Source organism: Patagioenas fasciata, chromosome 8 (genome assembly GCF_037038585.1).
Source record: "Patagioenas fasciata isolate bPatFas1 chromosome 8, bPatFas1.hap1, whole genome shotgun sequence".
Taxonomy (NCBI): Eukaryota; Metazoa; Chordata; class Aves; order Columbiformes; family Columbidae; genus Patagioenas; species Patagioenas fasciata.
This window is the reverse complement of record NC_092527.1, coordinates 22673212-22688032: the sequence shown is the minus strand read 5'-3', so window position 1 is coordinate 22688032 and position 14821 is coordinate 22673212. Positions and strand designations below refer to the sequence as shown.

The window sequence follows — 14821 nt, the reverse complement described above, 5'->3', positions numbered from 1 at the left end:
ATTCCGTAAGAAACCAAGTTAAAAAATTCAGTCATAATTTGGAAAAGGACACTTTATTCTCTGGAACACCCTTTTTTTATCTTGACATAAGCAGTAATATGAGCCAGAGACTCCACTAGTATCCAAACAACACTGCTTCATTAAAATCTGAAAATGCTACTAGGGAATCTTGTTGGATTTTTTTAGCCTAAACTAGATATGCATACATTCCAATATTCATATGCCTCAGTAATAACAAATTATGTAAAAAATTGGTGTTACATATACAGGCTACACTTTCCCAGTCAAGCAGAAAGATTAGTTTGCATCTGTTTGATTGTGCATTCCTGCTGCTAACGTATTACTTAATATCCTTATATTTAGGTCAAAAAGGTCCTAGAAGTGAGGAGGCATACACATATGTCTGATGTATACCCTATGATTGAGCAGAAGGGAAAGCACGAGAGAAGACACAGTCAGTGCCACAGTCAAGCCAAAGAACCCAACCACAAAAGGACTGTACAAGATAACCAAGTGGTGAATGCAGGCTGAAACGCTCAAGGTTATTTCTGTTGTAACAGTTAAAGAAGATTAACTACTCTGTTTTCTGTAATGTACTTCAGCATGATAATGACAAACCAATGTTGCAACTAGCACAGCAATATGCAATGTTAAGCTGGGACAGGATCATCACAGATGTCTGTCAGAGGGAGCCTCAGGGCCCTGAGGACACCAAGTCCTTAAATGCCACAACCAGCCCCACCTGTGACCCTCGCAAATGGGCCCAGGAACCATTTCAGGTCAGGTTTGTACTCCTGGTCCCGGGCTGAACAACATCATTGGCAGCTCTGGGCTCAAGCCATGTTCTCTGCTGCCCCTGACCTTTCAAACAGACTCATCGGGCCAACATGGGACCAGCCTCACCTGCTGGAGCTGGTCTCAGGACAAGCAGGCTGGGGTACAGCATCAGTCCCCAGCTTGTCCTCCCACTGCCCCCTCCTGTGGCTCCTCAAGGAGGGAGATCATTGGCCTCATCATCAGCCACTACCACGTTCTCACCACAAATGATAAAAAAGAAGTTGAGGAAATTTAATGATCAAATAACACCTGAACAGCACAATGAATATAGACTTTCACATGTCTCCAGCAAGCCCAGTAGCAGGAACGAGGATGTTACTCTGAAATGCTGAATCAAACGTTATCAGGCCAGTACTGAGGCAGCAAATTGAAAGATAAGCAGCAGCTCAAGGATTTGTAATCAGGATCCTCCTGGGCAAGATGACAACACTGACTTCATCCTGTTGGGGGAAAAACCTGTAGCCTAGAAGCAGAAGGTTCACCTGCAGGACTGATCCTTCAGTGATGACCTTAGCAGGCAGCTGAGTGCGTTATGAAGTAATAACTGGCACAAGAAATGATCCCTGAGGGGAGGCAAAGCAGCAAGGAAAACTAATGGTCTGCGCAATCTCCATAGTTTTGAACAAAACAATGGCTGATGCTAGCAACAGTGCTCTGCATATGACAAAAACCTATGTGATGTTTCAAAACAGTGTTAAAACAAAGAACTGTTTCAGGACAGTTTGTAAGGTGATGCGTATCAGTGGCTTACCACAACTGCTGAAGTTCCGCAATGATAATTAGAGAAAGTGGTTTTAAATGGTAACTCAGGGAGGATATCATCACCTGTACCAGTACACACGAGGCGCAACAGGCAGTCTGAAGCTCTCCAATTTCCCAACTAATATCTTGCATACTAGATGGAGTTATTTGTTTAAATAGTAACATTTTCTAATGTGGATGGTATTGCTTTCCCATGTGTCACTTTCTGGTTGTTAGGAGGCCAACAAGGAAGAAGCAGGTCATGTGTGAGAACTGAGGTGAGGAGGAAAAAAAATAGTACCTATGCATCTAGAATAAAGTTCATAGATAACAGTAGATGACCTATGAAGAAACAACATATAAAACCAGCATACGTAAATGAAAGCAGACTAACCTGTCCTTTGAGATTTCAAATTATATACCGTTCATTTGTCCTCTTAGGAATGCTACTGCCACACGTCAAAACCTCCTGCTCATACAGAACTTTTTCATCTCCGTCCTTTCCAAATCAATTGGCATCCCATAAGAATCATAGAATAGCTTGGGCTGGAAGGGACCCTCCAAGCTCATCTAGTCCAACCCCAGTGCCATGAGCAGGGACATATTCACCAGCTCAGGTTGCTCAGAGCCCGGTCCAGCCTGGCCTGGAATGTCTCCAGGGATGGGGCATCTACCACCTCTCTGGGAAACCTGTTCCAGTATTTTACCACCCTCTTTATAAAAAATTTCCTCCTCATGTCTAACATGAATTTCCCCTCTTCTAAGTTCTGGGGCTTGCTTTTTTTTTTTTTTTTTAAATCAGCATTCCTCTTAATTTATGATGATACTATCTTGCAAACTGTTAAGTGTCTCCTTAGACCTGCTCCTGGTAATTTAGCAGGGTCTGTGTCACACTCAGAGCCCCTTTATATTGAAGACATCTTTTTATTGACTTCCAAAGCTATCAAAAACTATTGAATACTGCTTTCCCCTTTTTGTTACCCACATTTATGAAAAATAAAATCTGTAGAATCAAGTTTAGTTGAGGAAAGGCAAGCTCTACCTTCAAAACCAAAGCCTACTGTAGACCTCTCAAAGTATTTGATGAACTTAGAACAGTTCCTGAGAGTAATCTGAGAACAGGTTAAATTAGAAACAGACAGTTCACTCCTCACATTAAGGTTTTAGCGGATTCTGTATAGTTTTCTGGGTTTATTAACTGTTCATTAATGGTGGCTGGTTTTATTTAAGTATTCTAACGCTGTTACAAAAGCAGAAACAACTATAAAAGTAATAATGCTAATAGTACTGTAACGTTTCAATATATTTTTGAAAATGGATTGTATGCATTTCATCACTTCCTATTTTACATATGACCTCTCTGAAAAATAAAGACTATACCCACTACAGAAAATATGTCATAACTATAGAGAAAAAGCCAACGGTCAGGTGTACTTTTCTTATATAACTGTGTAATAGTTGTACATAATTCAGGTGTGTTTAATTATTGGCTACAATAACCATAAAAAACTTGCTTGGTTTTCATTATTTACTCACCAGAAAAAATTACATAGAAACCTCTACATAGTTTTAGGTACAGTTATGGTAAGAAGAATATGCAAGAGGTATTACTGTACTATTTTTAAACTCAATATTCTGATTTTTAGTACTTTAAAGTATTTTAAAACCATACCAATACATATTAAAAATAAGCCTAAATTTTACAGATCTTTTCTTTTGTAACTTAACATTCTTACTTTATTTTATACAGTCATACATCACTCAGGGGATTGTCAGATTATGAAACTTTTTAAAGGCCCACATAGGGCAGGCCAGGTACTGGAAGTGCCTACACCCAAAAATACAATAAGTAGCACAATAGTAGATGATGACAACATTTATGTTCTTATACACTCATATACATATCAAATTAAAAAAAAAAAAAACTGAAGCAAGCAGGTCTTTAGATTTAGTAGAAAGAGTAAGAGAGACAAGCCACATGCATAAAAACCATACTGCTGTAGAGATGGGATTTTTTTGTTGATATTTAAGACTGTAACTATAGGAAAAAAAATATAGTCAAAGTGATAATCAGGGGAAATCTGTACAAGCTCACTGTAGATTAGAGGTCTCTTCCTGGGGGCTTAGGGCTACATCTTGCAAGCAAGAGACAGACAAGTCCTACCAAGAATAGGTCAGGGACCCAGTACTTGCAAAAATCTGTACACAGAAAGATCAGAGCTTCCCTTTTCCTTTGACAGAGGAAGGGCCCCAGCTTTTTCATGCTTTTCTGGCAAGTAGAGGGAACATGGCCAAGTTTCTTTGCATTTGCTGGCCAAGAGCTGAGACAGTCTCTGTCTCAACTCAAACTTTAAAACCTTTATTAGGATGCATATGGTTGCTAACAGAACAGAGCTTTACTGTGAGCAAGATGGGTAAGGCGGGAAAACCAGGATAATTATTAATTATCCATTGATTTCATTGAGTCAAATGTACCTGAAATGTTTGGGAGAGTTTTGGTAAACACAAATTCAAGCAAGAACAGCAAGTGAAGCTTTTTTTTACTTTTTGTTTGAGGTTTTCTGCTCTTCTCAATAGTGTCGTTAGAGCTCACAGGAACAGAAAAAAGCTGATAGAACACTTAGCATGGCATTATAAAGCAAAAGAAAAATAATGAGAGCACCATGTCGAGACAGAGGAAGCCACACAAGTTTAGAGCAGAATGAACGTACAGATTAGATTCTTTATTGGCCATCACAGCTCCAGTGCTGTTACACCAAACAATTTTGCTTTCCTTTAAATCTGTGCACACACCTTCCTCAAACATTTTTACAGCTCTCCAACTAACTCGTAAGTCAACACCATGCAGCTTTCAATAAAGTACGCAGTTGAGATGAAGTTCAGGGGTGTGTAGAAGCTGTTATACAGGATAATACTGTACTGAACCATTATAACCGTGGTACAGTATCTTTTGTCCTCAGAAAAGTTAGCCTCGATAACAACCTTTACATACCTGGACAGTAGAGCAATTGACTGTTAAGGATGAATGTTTACATTACCAACTTGCATAATATAATAAAGAGTATACGGAACAAAATGAGGGGATGAAAAAAATATGGAGCTTTTTGCAAAGTAGAAAAGTATTTGCAAATTTTAAGAGAACACGCAAACTTCTGGAAGGGTGGACATGAAGACCTCCTGAAAAACCTTTATGCATCTCTACCAGTCCTGTGTCTATCAGGTAACAAAACTGCAACAGATGTTATTATCTGAATCCTGAAGGGGAATTCAGACAGACATAGTAGTCTAATACTATATAGCCATTTGAAAGATGTTACTGCATATTTTAACGCTGACCTGTTTTATAGCCTGCTGTCAAGGGAACTGTTTATTTCTACAAACCACTACTGAACCTGGCTTGCAAATCTAGAATCACAGTTCAAATAGTATGGAGAATTAATTTCTAAACAGACTCCACAGCATTGCTGATTCTTACAATCATGTACTCAGAAAAGGCACTGTTCTTCTAGAAGCCCCTAGTTGTACCATTATATAATTACTCATAATCTCAGCTTTAAAAACAGACAATTTAGTTATAAAAACAAGAGGAAATGGGAACAATAAAAGCTTAAGAATTTTAAGACAGAAAGGAATGTTTCACATTTATTATTTTTAAGGGAAATTAATCATAGAAGGGGAAGGATAATGAGGATTTGGAAGTTGATGCACTGAACAGTTGATGCTGACAGCACAGTTTTCACAATAAAATCAGTTTGTTGGCATGTCCCCAGAATGGATTTAGTTGGAGTGACTAGAAAAACCTCTGAAAACAGGTTTTGATTGTAGATATGATCCATTTATCAAAATCACAAATTGCCTATTCTTTTTTTCTGATTCTACCAAAGAAATCTAAAGTTTTAGTATTTCCTTATCTTGAAAAGTAGGAACGACCATTTACATCCCAAATCGCTGGTGATTTCCAATAAATTCCTATTCCTTTATACAAATTAATCTAGAAAAAAATTAATGAAGACTTACTATTTTCCCTGATCTCCTCAAGTCATTATCCCCCCTATTACACAGAAATAAGAAGCTTTAAGAGTTCCAGAATTTGCTGCACGAGCATAATCACAACAATCAGAACATTCTTCCAAAAAATGTTCATAATTGAGTATCACAGAAATTCAGTTAAAAATAAACATTTGCCATAGCTCAGAATTTGTTGAAACAATAAAAATTACAGCTGAACACCAAAAAAAGGTATTTAATAATTTAAGAGACTCACAAACCCCTCTTACACATGGCCCTAAACCTTTAAAATAATATTATTTCATTATAGCAAATCCAAAATGTTTCCATATCAATATAAAAACAAATTTGATCTGTGCAACTAGATTGGTAGTTGACAGAATCTGTTTAACACAAACATGAAAGAACAGTATGAACATTGTATTCTTTCTCTATAGCAAAACTGGCCACTAAAGCTAGATTTTTAATGATCACAACTTCCTGATACCAGAGTACTATCTATATACTTCCATTTTATTTCAGGAAAGTTAGATGAGAATGGAAACAAATAGTACATTTTGAGATTCAACTGTATTCCCAAACAAGCTTAAACTCTTCAACTGCTGGTTAAGTACCAAGAAGGCTACTTTGGCTTAGGAAAAAATAAAAAAAACAATAAACTTTTCTCTTTTATACTGCAAGTTAGTTCAACCATGTGGTAGAATCTTGTAATACAGTCTCTGAAATCTGTTTTAATAAGGAACCAAAAGGCAACTGGATAGCAAAAACGGTATTTTTATACACATCATATTTATGCCAACATGGAATAAGTAATGCAATAAAAACAACAGCATCCAATGCTACATGGACTTCGGCTAAGCTAATACAACTTTGAATAGAGGCAAGAAATACTCTGATGGATATACTACAGGTCCAAGGTTTACTGTTCCTTAAAAGATAATAATTATATAAAGCAAACACCATGACTTCTCCAAAATTAGGAAACCTCTCAAGCTTTCAACTATGTGGTAACACTATATGTGCAGCTGGCATTTTTAAATCTCTGCTTAATTAGTTGCATGGTGACATCTCTATGTTAACTATTTCATAATTTCATCTGTAACAGAGGCATATTACATAAAATATATACGCAAAATTTAGGAAAGGTGTATACAGGTTTCTACAACATGGTATACTCAGAAGAGCTTGCATTTTCAAAGATAGAGAAGGCAAAGAATTGCTTTTAGATACGAGTCAGGTGTACAGACAGAACAGTTTTAATGCTTAGGAAAGAAAAAACTGTGCACTTTTCCCTTCTCAGCAAATTACAATAATTCTCCTTTTTCAGAAACACTCCACACTTCACACAGAGCGGCGGGAAGGCACAACTGAGCTGTTCTCCTAGATACCGGTCCAGGGAGAGGTCTTGTGGGGAGAAAGGGAACAGCGTCGTTAAGCAATACACTTGTTGGACAAGTAGGCTTTGATGTGTGTAAACACAAAGCCAACCTCCTATTTCATGTGACTGTTTCAGCTGATACGTCGCTCCTGCACGTGTCCAGTCAGCAGAAATACAAGAGCATTCTCACCAAGACAAGTATCTATGATAGGAACACAACCTGAAAAGAGATATTCCTTGCTTCCATGCACATAAACTCACACTGCAGGAAACTGAAAAGTATGTAGCCACGGAATTTTCTCTTGTGGAAAGCACTCTGTAACTCTACATACTATAGTATCAGGAAACACCTGGCAATAAGCTAATACCATATGCAGTTCTGTCAAACCAAAAGTACCAAAGAAATGGAGGAATGAAATGGCATCACCCTCACCAAGCATCAACTACTCCCTGCTACAGCCTGACTCTGGGTAACAGGACACAAGACCCGACATTACGGAGAATAAGGAAAAACTGGAAAACATCTGGAGCAAAAGCAAAATTCAAAACTGGATTCATCACTGTTGGTCAGGGAGTACTGAGCAGTAATTACTGCCCTCCAACAGTGTCCTCCAAGACACTTACAAGATCATTTTGAAAACAAACAAAATGAAACCAAACACACAGAACTGAAACATCAAGTGTACCTATTTCATATTGGTAGACATATCAAGACTATTCAAAGGAAGGTCTGGAAGGTATAACTTGTTGGAATTGTTGTACAGTGACAGAAGATGATACAGTGATAGCTACTTTGTAAATTTGTTCTAAAAAAATAAAGAAAAAAGCCCTATAATTGGACTTACATACTTGAATTACTCAAGCTAACGATGTTGAGAACACCTCTACATGGGGCTACCATGGAGGTTTTAGTTAATGACACATATGAAACCATCCATTTTTATTTTATAATAAGTTTCTCCATATTTCATTTCTACATCTACTGAATGAACAACACCACCGAAGTGGTTTATACTTTGCTGAATTAAAGCATGGAATAAGAGCAGATGTATATTCAAATCAATAATAACAGCAACATTTTAAGTGGTTATTAAAATATTTCCAACATAAGCAGCTGATCAACTGCTTAATTTTATTGTTTCTATTTTTGCTGTCTCTTCCATAAATTCACTATTAAGAAAAGCAAAAACAAACAAAAAAGGTGCAATCACAACAAAGCAAAGGTAATTAAGCAAGATTCTTCCCTTTTTGTAAATCCACTTTGTTCTTTGGGGGAAAAATGCAAACAACAAACCATTCACAAATGTAACAGTTACACTGAGAAATTTCAAGGGCTCTAAAGGAGCCACATTAAGAAATGTTTTTCATCTGAAAAACGCAGAAGTACCACAGTACGAAAGACTTCAAGAAGCGTTATCTGCCTGGTGTTCTTTGATACCTTTGCCACTCAGGGTGTTGTAGAACAGCAGCCCATGGCCCAGCTAAAGAGAGAACGTGAATTACAGAATCAAATGGAGGCATCCTGGCTGTCAGCCTCTCCTGCCATCAGAAACTGGGGGGTTGCAGCTGCCTCCACTTCTGCTGCTTCCCATCAGCCTGTTGAACTGAAACAGGTGCACAGAGTGAGCAGAAACTTGAGGCTTTCACAAAAAATAGCTGATTATAAATGCATTTTACCATACTTGTCTGAACTGAACAATAACTAGCTGGTTGAAAAAACAGCTTTGAAAAACGTCAGAGTATGGAAATTACCTAAATTAGACCAGAAGCAGAATACTGTATTCAGATGGCAAGTCAGCCTGGATATTAAAACACTGGGTTTTCTTTTTCCCTTTAAATTTGGTACCTAGCTGCAATCCAAAACAATTGTAGCAACCCTAAAGGAATTTGAAAGGAGGCATTCACATCAAGAAAGTTCCTAAAGAGGAAATCTACAGGTTGTTCTTTAATGTCAGCTGTGGGTAGTGCACAAAGCAGTAGCTACTTGGCTACATGAGCCCTTTTTATCTTGCTAAATTCCAAAGGGAAACCAAGTTGGGTTTCCCCAAATACCATGGAAAGATATTTTCACTGCTACAGAAAGAAATTAACCTAATCCAAGAAACATGGCTTTGTACTTGGAGTAAAGGAATGCATTATGAAAATGTTAGAAAGAAGATGCAGTGTAACAAAGACCTCAAATACCAGAGATCCCTGCAGCAACATTCTTGCTGTATGCTGTAGCACAGACAGAGAAAAATACCGTGGGAGGAAAAGCCTCACATCAGAGCATTGTCTGAAACAGCAGACAGCAAGGTCCCACTACACCAGGCAAGGTCAACGCAACTGGAGAGTCATCTGTTTAAGAAAACACACTATTATTAGATGCAAGTTATGCAGCACTTGTGCACACTAATAGAATAAAACTGTCACCCCCAAAAAAAATGTTTTCAAACGGTAGCTTCAACTTTGTGTCACTTAGAACATCTAAACAAGTAACATAAAGAACACTGAAAAGACCTATTTTATTTTTAATTACTTAAGAAACGTTAAAATAATTTTAAAATACAATAATACTTTTTGTTTAGTGAGTGGCTCCACTGAAAATGTCATTAAAAATTATTAAATATTACTTACTGATAACAATGTAGAATAAAAAGTAACCTAGAGTAGACAGCCTATTTAAACTACTGTGACATGCCTCAGACTGCTGTGAGTAAAATATTACAGTAAATATACTGGCCTATCAAATATGGTTCCTTGTACAAGACTCAAGCCTGCACTGTCTCCATACTCAAAAGTTATGCTGGAGTACGCAAGAGTTTTGGATGTAAAGAAGGCAGCTCCCTGCCTATCACGTGTTCCACAAGGTGTGTGTCCCTGCTACTTTAAATCATTCACTGAAAGAGCTGGTATTACCTGTGGCACCAACACTGACACCTGATAAATTGGAGAAATACAGTGGGCACTGGAAGAAGGATAGTTCTGGTAGATAACTGAGTCCTTTCCTTCTAGCTCTTGTAGTTTATCAGTTTGGAGTAACTGATGGCACATCTAGCATGTGTTTGAACATGTTAGATTATTTATGAATGACTGGGCAGTTAAGAACAAAATTCTGTGCCTCAAAAACAGAAGAAAAATATTAGGGAGCTCCCAGTATAGGAAATGCAAAGAAAACCTGTCACCACTTTATCCCCAGCTCTTTAAACACAAGACTCATTTCAGTAGATGGGCGTTTCACTCAAAAAAATTCAGAGTGAAATACGACCAATATCTGGCAGAACCCCACCCACAAGCAGATATACATATAGGTTTGCCAAGACAAATAAAGCACTATGCAGAGTAAGCTGGACTGCTCTCACATAGTATGTACTTAGTCATGTAGGCCCTCAAGTACACGTGCAGCAACTCTCTTCTAAGTGAGATTAAGAAGGCTTAAGAAGGGACAGAATTAACCTAAGGAAAAACATGGATTTCAGGTTAGCATGCTAATAGCTTTCTATGACAGAGCCATGATGAAAAGTATTATTTAAAAATTAATCAAACTGCATACTAAAGGTGCAGACAGCCGCTAACCTGCTGTCTGTATAATCAAATGAGAGCCATTACTCAAACGAAACCATCAATGGCTGCATTGTGAACAGACATGAGAGCAAGTCTACCCACGCTGGAGCTGTGATTCGTACCAGTGTTTCAGTTACCAGTATTCTCAAAAAAGTAGAAAACCCCAAAAAATATGTGAAATATTGCTAATAACATTGTCATTGTCATTTATCAAGCTTAGGGCTTATAGTCATAAGCCAATATCGATTTTGTGGCAGAAAAACAAAACAACCACCCTTTTTCTAAAGTGCTGTCTTTAGTGTTTTAAAAGACAAAACCCACAAAGAAATACTATTGTAAACATGCAGTAAATTAAGCTGATCGCTAAAAAAAAAATCTTTTTAAACTTAGTTTAATGTTTCATGAAATATCCCTATGCAAATAAGACTTCAAATGAAATAATAGATTAATTGCTTTATGCCTCCTTTATAAATCAAGTCTTCCTTTAACTAATTTTTGTTTCAAATTCAAGAACTATTGCTAAGCTACAGCTGGTCTTCTCCAAAAAAGAAGAGCTGTGTGCATCAAGAACAGTATGGCCAGCAGGACTAGCAAAGTGATCGCTCCACTGTACTCGGTACCGGTGAGGCCCCACCTCGAATCCTGTGTTCAGTTTTGAGCCCCTCACTACAAGAAAGACATTGAGGTGCTGGAGAGAGTTCAGAGAAGGGTGATGAAGCTGGTGAGGGGCCTGGAGCCCAAGTCTGATGAGGAGTGGCTGAGAGAACTGGGGCTGTTCAGCCTGGAGAAAAAAAGGCTGAGGGGAGACGTTATCGCTGTCTACAACTGCCTGAAATGAGGCTGTAGCATGGAGGGTGTTGGTCTCTTCTTCAGAGTAGCAAGTGATAGGACACGAGGAAATGGCCCCAAGTTGTGCCAGGGAAGGTTCAGATTGGATATTAGGAAACATTTCCTCATGGAAAGAGTTGTGAAGCATTGGAACAGGCTGCCCAGGGAAGTGGTGGAGTCACCATCCCTGGAGGTGTTTAAAAGACGTGTAGATGAGGTTCTTAAGGACGTGGTTTAGTGCCTGAGTTAGGTTATGTTTGGACTTGATGATCTTAAGGGTCTCTTCCAACCAAAATGATTCTATGATTCTATAACTTGAGGTAAATGTTTCCAGTCATTATAAATCTACCACAATCCTTCATGAACAGTTAAACTGTCACTTTCCAATATGTGTCTTGCTTCTATACTGGATTTCAATATAGACTCTAGACACTGGATCGTAATATTTCATATTTGTCTTAAATAGAACAGCCCTTTAATAAAATAAATACCCTATTCTATAGGTACTTACAAACGGTGCTCAGATTGTTTCTCAACATTGTTTTGGATGACCTAAGCAGATTTTTTCTTCTCATTTCACAAATCTCCCAAACCTCAAACTCTCTTATAATCTCTTTCATGAACCTGTTCTATGATTTCCAGTAAATACAGTTTTCAGTATTTTTGATTCTGCAGTAGGGCTTTCATGTTTCTTGAACTCAAAGTTTGTAGTTTTTTTTTCTTATTAAATTGCTGGAACTCTGGCTTGAACATCACCCTGTATTGGTAAAGAGGCATCACACTAAAACAATGTGAACTGAGAGGACAAGAAATGCACTGTCTGGTCTGCAGTCACAAAGTCTTAATAACAAACTTCTTACCACGTATGAAAATAGGATTGAACTCATTACAGTATACTAGATTAATACCTCAATATGCCAGAACACAAATAAATTATATTTAGATGACTAAGAAAGAAAGATTTTACTAAACCTGTGCAAATTTATGCACAGACTAGACATGATCTTTCATGACTTGGGCATTTCTCTCCGAAGCATTTCCTAACACACAAAATGCTGCGTCTGTTTCTGGTTTCACCTTGTTTGTTTCATTGCTCCCAGATTTGTTTACGCATTTTTCATTTTGGTTTTGTAACAACCACAAACATTGGTTGTTTGCCATTGACTTTTCACAGGATGAGATATCACGGATCACAGATAATTATCTCTAGTTGGAAACGCATGACTTCTTAAACTACATAATGGTCACTGCTTTGCAGTAGTTGCTAAACGGCTCTTTCATAATGGGCAGGTTCTCTGATCCCCTTTAAAATATACAAATATATAAAACGTACAGGATTGAAATATTTAGAAAGCCTTTGTTATATAAACACAATAGCAAGCCCAGTTCTGCTATTCACACAAGCACCTTACTGTGAAACATGAAACGTTTGACTGTTCCTTGAAGCCCAGCTGATCTTTTATGCATTTCTCTACCACTGTACCCAGGTCTTACACTTTCTTTATCAGAAGCACACTTTGCAGGCTCCTCTCTGCATCATCTGTGCTGGTGGCATCCCAAGAGTGTGCAGCAGAACCAATATGTATCGGTCCCAGACACTTTGGTCCTGATACTACAAACACTTAAGTGAAACCACTTTTGTGAGTGTTTGCAGACTTAGAGTCTTTGTAACTCAACCACACTTACTGAGCAGGCCAGAAAGAAGTCTGGAGCTGGAAGGAAGGCCTTTCATGCCTGAGTGCCAGGGCCTGCGGTGCCCACAAAGAGTGCTTAAAGCCCAAGAGGGCTGAGTGGGGAGAAACAACGTCACCACTGCCGCTTACAACCAGAGGCTCCTTCCAGCGACAGATCTCCTGTGAGCTACCCTGCTCTTGTCAGATTACAATTAGCCAGGCTCTAATAAAAAAAATAAAATAAAATAAAAACCACACCACCACAACTGTTTGTACAATCATGACGAGTAAAAAAAGAGAACGGGAAAAGTGAGGGATTATTTATAAAAATTTATATATTGTGGGATAAGGGCAACCCACCCCAATTTGCTTTTGCATTTAGGATTTTCTTGAACCCTCCCCGAGGAAGAGGGGGAGCCCCGAAGCACAGGGCAGGCAGGGAGGGCGCGGGCAGCGGGGGCCATCGGGTCCGGCCCGGGGCTGCGGAATGTGGCCGAAAGCGAAGCCCCCGCCCGGGCACGGCTGCAGTGGGCAGCCCTCCGCGCCCCCGCTCGAGCTCGGGAAACCGAGGCCAGGGAGCCGGGACCCTGCCCCAGGGAGCCCTCAGGGCAAGCGCCAGCCTCGCTCGGGAGCCGGGGAAGGGGCCCGTGAAAGCGGGCGGGGGCGAGCTGGGGACGCACCTTTCAGCGTCCCCCCGGCATCTTCCTCCTCCTCGGGCCGGCCGGCGACTCCAGCAGCGGCGGGGCCTTGGTGGCGGAGCGGTCTGCGGGACGGGACAGCACCCGGCTCAGCAGCCCTCCGCGGCCGCCGCTGCCCGGGGCGGCGGAGCGAGCGAGGCGCCTGCCCCGGCGGGCCGGGGGCGGGGGCTGCGGGCGCGCACCGCCCCGCCGGGTCGATGGAGGGAGGAGGTGCCGCGGGGCAGCGCCGCCGGCTGACTCAGCCGCGAAGCCGCGGGGCGGGCTCCCCCGGGACCGCCCCTCCTCGGCGGTGGGGGACAGGGGGAGATCCTCCCGCCAGACGGCTGTCCCCGCTGGGCTCGTCCTCCGCACACGCGAGAGGCGGGATGCGGGCCACCCCGTCGCGGGCAGCTCCTCCTCGTCCTGTCCACGGCAGCCCCGCGCTCGCACAGGCACTGCGGGGCGGGGGCACGAGGGGCTGCAGCGCACGGGGGTTTGCAGCCCGCCGCAGGCGAGGCGCTCGTCCCACACCGCGAGGGCTGCGCACCCGCAGCAGCACCGAGATGCGCGGTCCGCAGCGCCGTCCTGCTGCCGCTCCGCTCCCTCCGGGCGATCCACGTCCTACAAGTTTGGCGGGTAACCCTGCCTGCAGTACCCCTGAACGCCACAAACTCAGCTGCTGCTCTTCCCGGTGCGCGTGTGGCTTCTCATGAAGGACCAGACAGCGCCCGCAGAGGGGATCCCCGAAGCCAGAGGACGCACCCCAGGAGTCACCCGCGAAGATCCTCCTACCTCCCACCAACGGGCAGCGTCGCCCAAGCGCCCCAGCCCCGCGCCTCCGCACCGCTGAGTAACGGCGCCGTCCCCTGCGGCGGGAGCCGGTCCAGCGCCATCGCCGTGCGCGCCCTCCGAGCCGGGGCGGGGGCGGGCCGGGCCGCGGCTGCCTCACCGCATCGGAATGCTGCCCCCCCAGCAGCAGCACCCGCACAAGGTGCTGGTTCCCCCGCGCCAGCGGAAACAAGGGCTCGATTGAGCAGCACAGCCCGTGCCCGGTGCCCGCTGCCAGCCGTTATCTCTGGAGAGAGAGAGAGAGAGAGCGAGGCTGGGGAAGGGGAGGGGGAAATACCGCGCTGTTT

At 41.6% G+C, this 14821-nt stretch overlaps 1 protein-coding gene across 2 annotated transcripts in view; it reads right to left on the bottom strand.

Moving 5' to 3' along the window:
- Window positions 1-14591, bottom strand: part of PLCE1 (phospholipase C epsilon 1) — a 157581-nt gene extending 142990 nt beyond the window's left edge. The window contains exon 1 of one of the 2 annotated variants that reach the window (XM_071811917.1): window positions 14478-14591. The gene's annotated coding sequence lies outside the window, so the exon portion shown is untranslated. Of the gene's footprint in view, window positions 1-13688; window positions 13862-14477 lie in introns of those variants that run through there. The other variant, XM_065842872.2, reaches the window with a different exon arrangement.
- Window positions 14592-14821: the final 230 nt, after the last annotated feature.